This window comes from Nannospalax galili, unplaced genomic scaffold (assembly GCF_000622305.1).
Source record: "Nannospalax galili isolate Female #2095 unplaced genomic scaffold, S.galili_v1.0 scaffold598, whole genome shotgun sequence".
In the NCBI taxonomy this organism is placed as follows: domain Eukaryota; kingdom Metazoa; phylum Chordata; class Mammalia; order Rodentia; family Spalacidae; genus Nannospalax; species Nannospalax galili.
The window spans coordinates 2,023,355-2,031,449 of NW_008342423.1; the positions used below are offsets into that span (position 1 = coordinate 2,023,355).

General features: G+C 44.7%; 1 pseudogene; it reads left to right on the plus strand.

Moving 5' to 3' along the window:
* Window positions 1–5,013: 5,013 nt before the first annotated feature.
* LOC103738544 lies at window positions 5,014–6,522 on the plus strand (annotated as a pseudogene).
* Window positions 6,523–8,095: the final 1,573 nt, after the last annotated feature.

Genomic DNA, 8,095 nt, shown 5'->3' on the forward strand with positions numbered 1-8,095 from the left:
TCGTCCCAGCACTAAGGCAGAGGCAGGCGGGTCTATGTGAGTTCAAGGCCAACCTGGTCTCATAGCAAGTTCTAGGCCAGCTAGGGCTTCAGGGAGACCCTGTCTCAAAAAGACCAAAAATAAATAAATAAAGAAAGAAAGAAAAGAAAATGATGACTTGTTAAAATGGTCTTTAAAAAATTAGATGACCAGGGCTGGTGAGATGGTTCAGTGGATAAAGATGCTTAGACCTGGGTTTGACCCCTGGAGCCCATGATGGAAAGAGAGAACCAACTCCTGAAAATTGTCCTCTCACCTCCATAAGCACACCATAGCATATGCCCCCATTCCCACAAAATAATAAATAAATGTTAAAAATTAAATAAAGAAGCTGGGCATGGTGATGCATATCTTTAAGCCTAGCATTCAGGAGACAGAGGCAGGAGGCTCTCTGTAAGATGGAAGCGAAGCCTGGTCTACACGTCGAGTTCCAAGCCAGCTGGGGATAGTGACACCCTGTCTCAAAATGACCAAAAATAAATTACATAAAGAAAAACTAGAGGATCATCTTTTGGGCCTAGCCTTGGATACATGAGACCCTGTTTCAAAAAAGGCAAAATAAAAACAAGTAAAAGGGCCCAACCTGAATCTAATCCTCTGGATCCACAGGGTGAGAAGAATCAATTTCCAAAAATTATCCTCTGTCCTTCACACATGCTGAGGCACACATGTATACACATGTACACACACACACACACAAATACATAAATATAATAACAATAAAGCCAAAAAATTACTTCAGACCCAATTAATACTGGCCACAGCAGGACTGAGCCCAAACTGCAGAGACCACTTGCTCTGGCAGAATTCAGTCAGAAAGGAGACCTCTCCCCGAAGACCTCAGGGAATAAGGAGAGATGGAAATGTGCTTCATGTTCCCTGTGTAGACCTGCACCTAAGGAGGAAGCTCCTGACGGGGAAATAGGGCTGTGTGGAAAGCCCATTAGAGCAACACAGCACAGGAAGCAGCTGCTCAGGTGCATGCAAGGGTGGCACCCCATCCCCCATGCTGTTGCAGATGGCTGACTGGCAGCAGTCAGTCCTGGAAGACCATGTGATATGCCAGGCTTAACATATGCCCTTCACTTTCTTCTCCTCGTGGCAGCTCTCTTCTTGGTAGATCTGTTCATCTGCAGAACGACTGAAACTGACATTTTGGATTCAAATTGGTTGGGATCGTACCTTCACTGGTTCTATTCCAACCCCACATCTGACACACTGCTATTAATTTTTTCCCCAAATCCTTCAAGGAACCAAGCATTTCTTTTCCTTTTTTATTACTTTTATTTTTATGTATATGAGTATATTGCTTGCATGTGTGTTAAGTGCACCCATGTGGTGCAATGCCTGAGGAGGTCATAAGAAGGCGTCGGATCCCCTAGAACTGGAGTTATGGACGGTTGTTAGCCACCATGTGGGTGCTGGGAATCGAACCTGGGTCCTCTACAAGAACAGTCAGTGCTCCTAACTGCTGAGCCATCTCTCCAGTCCCGGAATCAAGCATTTATAATACCTTCCTCATAGGCTGATCTCAGAGTCTCGCAATGTTTTTGTAATTCTGAAGACACCCAATGTCTCCCACAGTGAGGTATGTTGGGCTTTCTGTTTAGACTTGAGAGAAAGGGTGGGGGCAGGAGATCAGTTGTAGTGTTTGAGTTATGACATTGCAGGAAGATGGAACCAAGGAGAGGTATAGGAACTTTGAGCTGCAGAGCTTGAAGGTATGTGTTGGGTTAGTGTGTACAGATTTAGTAATGGCTACCTAACTAGGCTAGGGATAAAACCACTGTGGCTGGGGGTGTTGCTCAGTGGCAGAGTGCCTGCTTAGCAAATGGCCATTTGGAATTTAAAAAAAGATTCCTTGCTGGAGAGAATAGAAGGTTCTTAAGAATAGGAAATTCCTTAGATGTGTCTTTAAAAATCACAGTGCCAGATTCTTTTTTCCCTTCACTTCTTTGTTCTTTCCTGTGTAGCGTCTATACAAGTAAGGTGAAAGTGTGTTCCAGGCGTTGGTGGGAGAAATGACTGGAATCTCCTTTGCCTGAGTCAGAGAACCACTTAGGTATAAAATACCTTCTTCCTGTGGGTACCTGAAGCAAACGCTCCCTTTTTGGCTTTCCCTCTTGAAGGAACATGGCTGAGGGGCTACTTCCTACCTGATCTGCCTTAAAGTCAGTAGTTCATGCCAACTGTCACAACCACTGTGGGAAAGAGATTCACTAGAGCTCAGGAAATCTGGTTCAAATGATTAACAGCCCATTCATTAAAAAATGAACTTTCCAGCCAGCGAGATAGCCTGTGACACGTACTATGTGCAGAGAGATGAGACTGGAGACTTTCTTTTCTCCAGAAAGCAGTTTATTCAGGCATAGATTTCTACCCAAAAGACAACCTTGAACAAAGAAAGATCCAGCCTTTTATACCCTCTGTTAGTTTCCTTTTACTGTCCAATGTCTTTGTCTCCCATATATGGTAACACACATATCCTGATTGGGTGTTCTGTGCTATAAACAGGAAGAACTGTGTAGCACACTCAGGCACAGACCACGCTGCATTCCTTTTTGTTTGTTTGGGGGGTTTCTACCGCAGGCTCAGCAGATGATCTAGTTTGCCTTCAATTGCTGTGACAAAACACTTTGACCAATAAAAACTTGGGGAGGAAAGGGTTTATTTAGCCTACATGTCCCGGGTCACAGTTCATCACTGAGGGAGCCCAAGGTAGGAACTTGGGGCAGGAACCTGGGGGCAGGAGCTGAAGCACAGGCCATGGAGGAATGCTATTTACTGACATGCTCCCCTGGTCCCTGATCAGCTTGCTTTCTACAACATACAACATAGGCTCACCTGCTCAAGGGTGGCACCTCCCACCATGGGCTGGGCCCTCCCACATCATTCAACAATCAAGAAAATGCCCCACAGACATGGTCACAGGCCAGTCCAATGGAGGCAAGTCTCCAGCTGAAGCTCCCTCTACCCAGGTGTGTCAAGCTGACAACTGAAGCATAGCAGGTAAAGGTGCTTGCCACCAAACCTGATGGCCTGAGCTCGATCTCTGAGATCCAAATGATGAAGGAGAGAACCAGCTTCCTCAAGTTATCCTCTGACGTTCACATGTGTACCATGGCACTCATGCCCACAGATATACACAATTAATTAATTAAAAAAAAATTTAGATGAACTTTTATTGGGGATGTTGCTCAGTTGGTAGAGTAATTGCCTACTACACATGAAACCCTGAGTTTGCTCTCCAGCACTGAATAAACCAGGTATGATGGCACATGCCTATAATCCTAGCACCCAGGAGATGGAGACAGGAGATCAGAAGTTCAAAGTCAGCCTTGGCTACATAGAGTTTGAGGCCAGCCTGAGTTAGAGACCCTGTCACAAAACAAAACAAACAACAAAACAAAACGCTTTCTGTGATTTGTAGCACAGAAAAGAAAACCCATGTGTCTATTCAGCAGACTCAGCCAATAATGAAAAGGATGTGGCATGCTCAAAGCAGATTCAGTCAAAGATTCTGGAGATGAGGTCTTGCCTCCAGATATATAGCCCTGGTTGACCAGGTACTTGTTACGTAGCCCAAGATGGCTTCAAACTTGTTGAAATCCTCCTGCCTAAGGTCCCAGATGCTGGGATTACAGATATGTGCCACCATGCCTGGCTTAGGCGCAGATGTTTTAGTCTACCCGTAGCTCTCCTCTTAGGCCTACGTCAAGGACAGGCCACGCGGAAGCTCTCTCCTCCTATGTCCCTCATTCTCTCACCTGTTGGAGAAGAGTGTTTCCATGGTTTCTCACATCTCCCAATAGATTGGAGGTATTGGACAGCAAAGACCAAAGTGGTTCAGGTCAGCCACTAACTTGCTGAATGATCCTTTAAAATTTAGGCCACTGATGATAAGGCAGGGAAATGTTGCAGTGACACCACTTCAGCCTGTTTAGGACATCCTTTTGGGGAAAGACAAGTTGGATGAGAATGGAGACAATCCATCTCAATGTATTCAGTTGATAGCATTTATGCAAACACAGAGGGGTCTGCCCTAGTCAAAATTTTGCCCATGTCTCGTCTGAATACTATTGAGTCTTTAGCTGACTTGAGGCAAGAGAGACAGTGGACAGAGAACACACTGTGATCAGACTCCAAAGTGCAACAGGCTGGAATTATTGGAAAGTCCTGTAAGATGAAGGTTGTTTAAATAAAGGTGACAGCTACATTTGGATTTCCATAGCCTATGTACAAGGAGTTAAAGATGAGTTCATTGTTCAGGGACAGAGAGATGCACTATGATGATTATAGGCTCAGCATGTCAATGTGCAATATTTTAAAAAATATTTTATTTATTATTTTTATTTTATGTGTATGAGTGTATTGCCTGCATGTGTGTGAATGCACCTGTGTCATGCAATGCTACGGAGGTCAGAAGAGGGCTTCGGATTTCCCTGGAACTGGAGTTAAGGACGGTTCATAGCTGCCGTGTGGGTACTGGAAATCCAACTCCCGGTCTCTGCAAGAGCAGTCAGCGCTCTTAACCGCTGAGCCATCTCTCCAGCCCCCGATGTGCAATATTAAAAATCAGGGAGGTTATTGATCTGATCTACTCTGGCTGCATCTGTACAGATTTCTTATTCAAAGTTCAAAGTTCAAAGTTAAGGTAATAAACATAGGAATCTGCCGGCGGCCTCCTTCCCTGCCTGCCTCAGTGCCGTCGGGCTCTGGCTCATCGTGTTCTCCTCTACATCTGGGACCCAGCCGGGCTGTGTTTTCTTCAGAGCTCTTTTGAGCGGGGCTGGCTGCCTATGATCCCTATGCCTATCTGGGCGATTATGATATGCACACAGGAGATCTGAAACAGGACCTTGTTTATGAAGGACAGTGTGAGCAGCAGACCTATCAGGCGATTCCAGAAGTGATTAAAAACTTCATCCAGTATTTCCAACAAAATTGTATCAGATTTGATTGACCAGAAGGTATATGAGCCCTAGGACACTCATGTCTCCAGTGATGTCATGGTGTATGAGATTCAGGACATCTATGAGAATAGCTGGACCGAGCTGACTGAAAAATTCTTCAAGAATACACCTTGGCCCGAGGCTGAAGCCATTGCTCCACAAGTTGACAACGGTGCTGTAGTCCTGATTTTGTACAAAGAATTATACTACAGGCATATATATATATATATGCCAAAGTCAGTGGGGGACCCTCCTTAGAGCAGAGGTTCAAATCCTATTACAACTACTGCAGTCTCTTCAACTACATTCTTAATGCTGATGGGCCTGCTCCCCTTGAACTACCCAACCAGTGGCTCTGGCACATCACTGATGAATTCATCTACCAGTTCCAGTCATTTAGTTTGTACTGCTGTAAGACTGCCAAGAAGTCAGAGGAGATTGATTTCCATCGTTCCAATCCTAAAATCTGGAACGTTCACAGTGTCCTTAATGTTCTTCAGTCTCTGGTAGACAAATCCAGAGGTGTACACAAGTGGAGGTGACCCTGAAAGTGTGGCTGGGGAATATGGAATGCACTTGCTCTACAAGATGCTTGGCTTCTTCAGCCTGGTGGGCCTTCTGCGCCTACATTCCCTCTTGGGAGATTACTACCAGGCTATCAAGGTGCTGGAGAACATCGAGCTGAACAAGAAGAGTATGTATTCCCACGTGCCTGAGTGCCAAGTCACCACATACTATTATGCTGTTTTTGCATATTTGATGATGCGTCAATACCAGGATGCCATCTGGGTCTTTGCCAACATCCTCTTGTACATCCAGAGGACCAAGAATATGTTCCAGAGGACCACGTACAAGTACGAGATGATCAACAGCAGAACGAGCAGATGTGTGCCCTGTTGGCCATTGCCTTCACCATGTACCCCATGCAGATTGACGAGAGCAATACAGGGACACAGTGCTACGCATGCAGAAAGGTGACCCACAGGTCTATGAGGAACTTTTCAGTTATTCCTGCCCCAAGTTCCTGTCACCTGTGGTGCCCAACTATGACAATGTGCACTCCGACTACCACAAAGAGCACTTCCTGCAGCAGCTGAAGGTGTTTTCTGATGAAGTGCAGCAGCAGGCCCAGCTCTCCACCATCCGAAGCTTCCTCAAGCTGTACACCACCATGCCTGTGGCCAAGCTGGCTGGCTTCCTGGACCTCACGGAGCAGGAGTTCTGAATCCAGCTTCTTGTCTTCAAGCACAAGATGAAGAACCTGGTGTGGACCACTGGTGTCTCTGCCTTAGATGGTGAATTCCAGTCAGCCTCGGAGGTTGGCTTTTACATCGACAAGGACATGATCGATATCGCAGACACCAAGGTTGCCAGATGCTATGGGGATTTCTTTATCCGGCAAATCCACAAATTTGAAGAGCTTAATCGAACTCTAAAGAAGATGGGACAGAGGCTCTGAGATCACTCTGACTCACCCCAAGTCAAGAAACCTGTTCTGATACTATAGAGTGAAGCGTTCTTGTCACCAGGAAGCCTGTACCCAGAAAAGCCATCAGCTGTGCTGAAATCCATTTAAATCAGGACTGAAATGTTTTAAGGAGGTCTCAGTAAAGGGTCTGTTGTTGAAAAAAAAAAAGATAACAAGCATAAAGTTGTGTCTCGGGATAGAGAAAGGCCTTGAAATCATGGTTTAAAAAAATGTGTTTTTGAGACAGGGTCTCAAAATAAATGTTGGCTTGAAATCACATTTTTTTTTCTTTTTTTGTCTTTTTGAAACAGGGTCTCCCTGTAGCCCCAGCTGTCCTGGAACTCACTATGTAGACCAGGCTGGCCTTGAACTCACAGAGATCCTGCCTCTGTCTCCTGAGTGAAGTGCTGGGATTAAGGGTGTGTACCATCACGCCTGGCACACAGGAAGGGCTAGTTGGACATGGTGACACACATCTGTAATTCCAGCACTGGGGAGATGAATGCAGAAGGATTGGGAGTTCAAGGCTAGCCTCCACTACATAGTGAGTTCTGAGGCCACCTTAGGCTACATGAGACCTTGTCTTAAAGAAAACACCCCTCCTCCTGAAAAAATATTCAAATAAAAGGAATAGTTGAAGGAAGTGAAGACTTTAAGTAGGATCTAGAATTATCTTTTTGGATTGTGATTCTAGGATTGAACTTAAAGATTTGTATCTGCTAGACACATGCTCTACCATTGAGCTACAATCCTAACCCTAGAATCTAGAATTTTTATCTAGAAGAATAAACTATCTAGAGACATTGTTTTTGTCTTGAAATATTTGAAGATCTCACATGGAGAAAAAGAATGAAGTTGGATGTTTGGATGAAATATTGTGGAGTGGAGGTAGACCTTCTAGTTCAGAAGCTGTGACCTGTTCCTTTTCTCATGTCACAGGGACCCTCTGTGCCTTCTTTTCTTTATTATAAAATTATCTCTAAACAGAACCCTCCCCTTGAAGTCCTTTACTACCATAAAGTCTGTTTCTGTACCTTTCTTTGGACTCTTCTGCACAGTGGGGTACATAGGGTCTTAATAAACATGTGTGACCAGGTTGTCTAGTTCCAATAACTGAACAATGAGTAGAAGGTATGTTGCTAAGAACAGCCCTGTGTGAGGTTGGATAACCTGCTCCTAGGGGTTGAATTGTATCCTTCCAGAATTTGTATGTGTTTTGTTTTGTTTCCTGAGATGGGTCTCACTATGTAGTCCATACTGACTTCCAGGTCCTAGGCTCAGGTGATCCTCCCATTTCTGCCTCCCAAGTTGCTGGGACTATATGCACTACCAAGCCCAGCTCAAAATTCAGTGTTTAAGACCTTGCCCTGGCATCTCAGAAAGTGACTTCATTTGGATAGAAAGCCTCTAAAGAAGTAATTAGTTGAAATAGATCATTGGGGTAGTCTCTAATTCAACATGACTAGTGTCCTTATAAAAACAGGAGATGAGGACACAGGCAGATAGAGAGAGAAAACCATGTGAAGATACAGGAATACAACAGCCTGCTAGGCTTTTAGGAGAATGAGATGGTTACTGTCCTCAACTTGACAGGATCTGGGATCACCTAGGTGACAACCTTTTGTACATGCCTGTG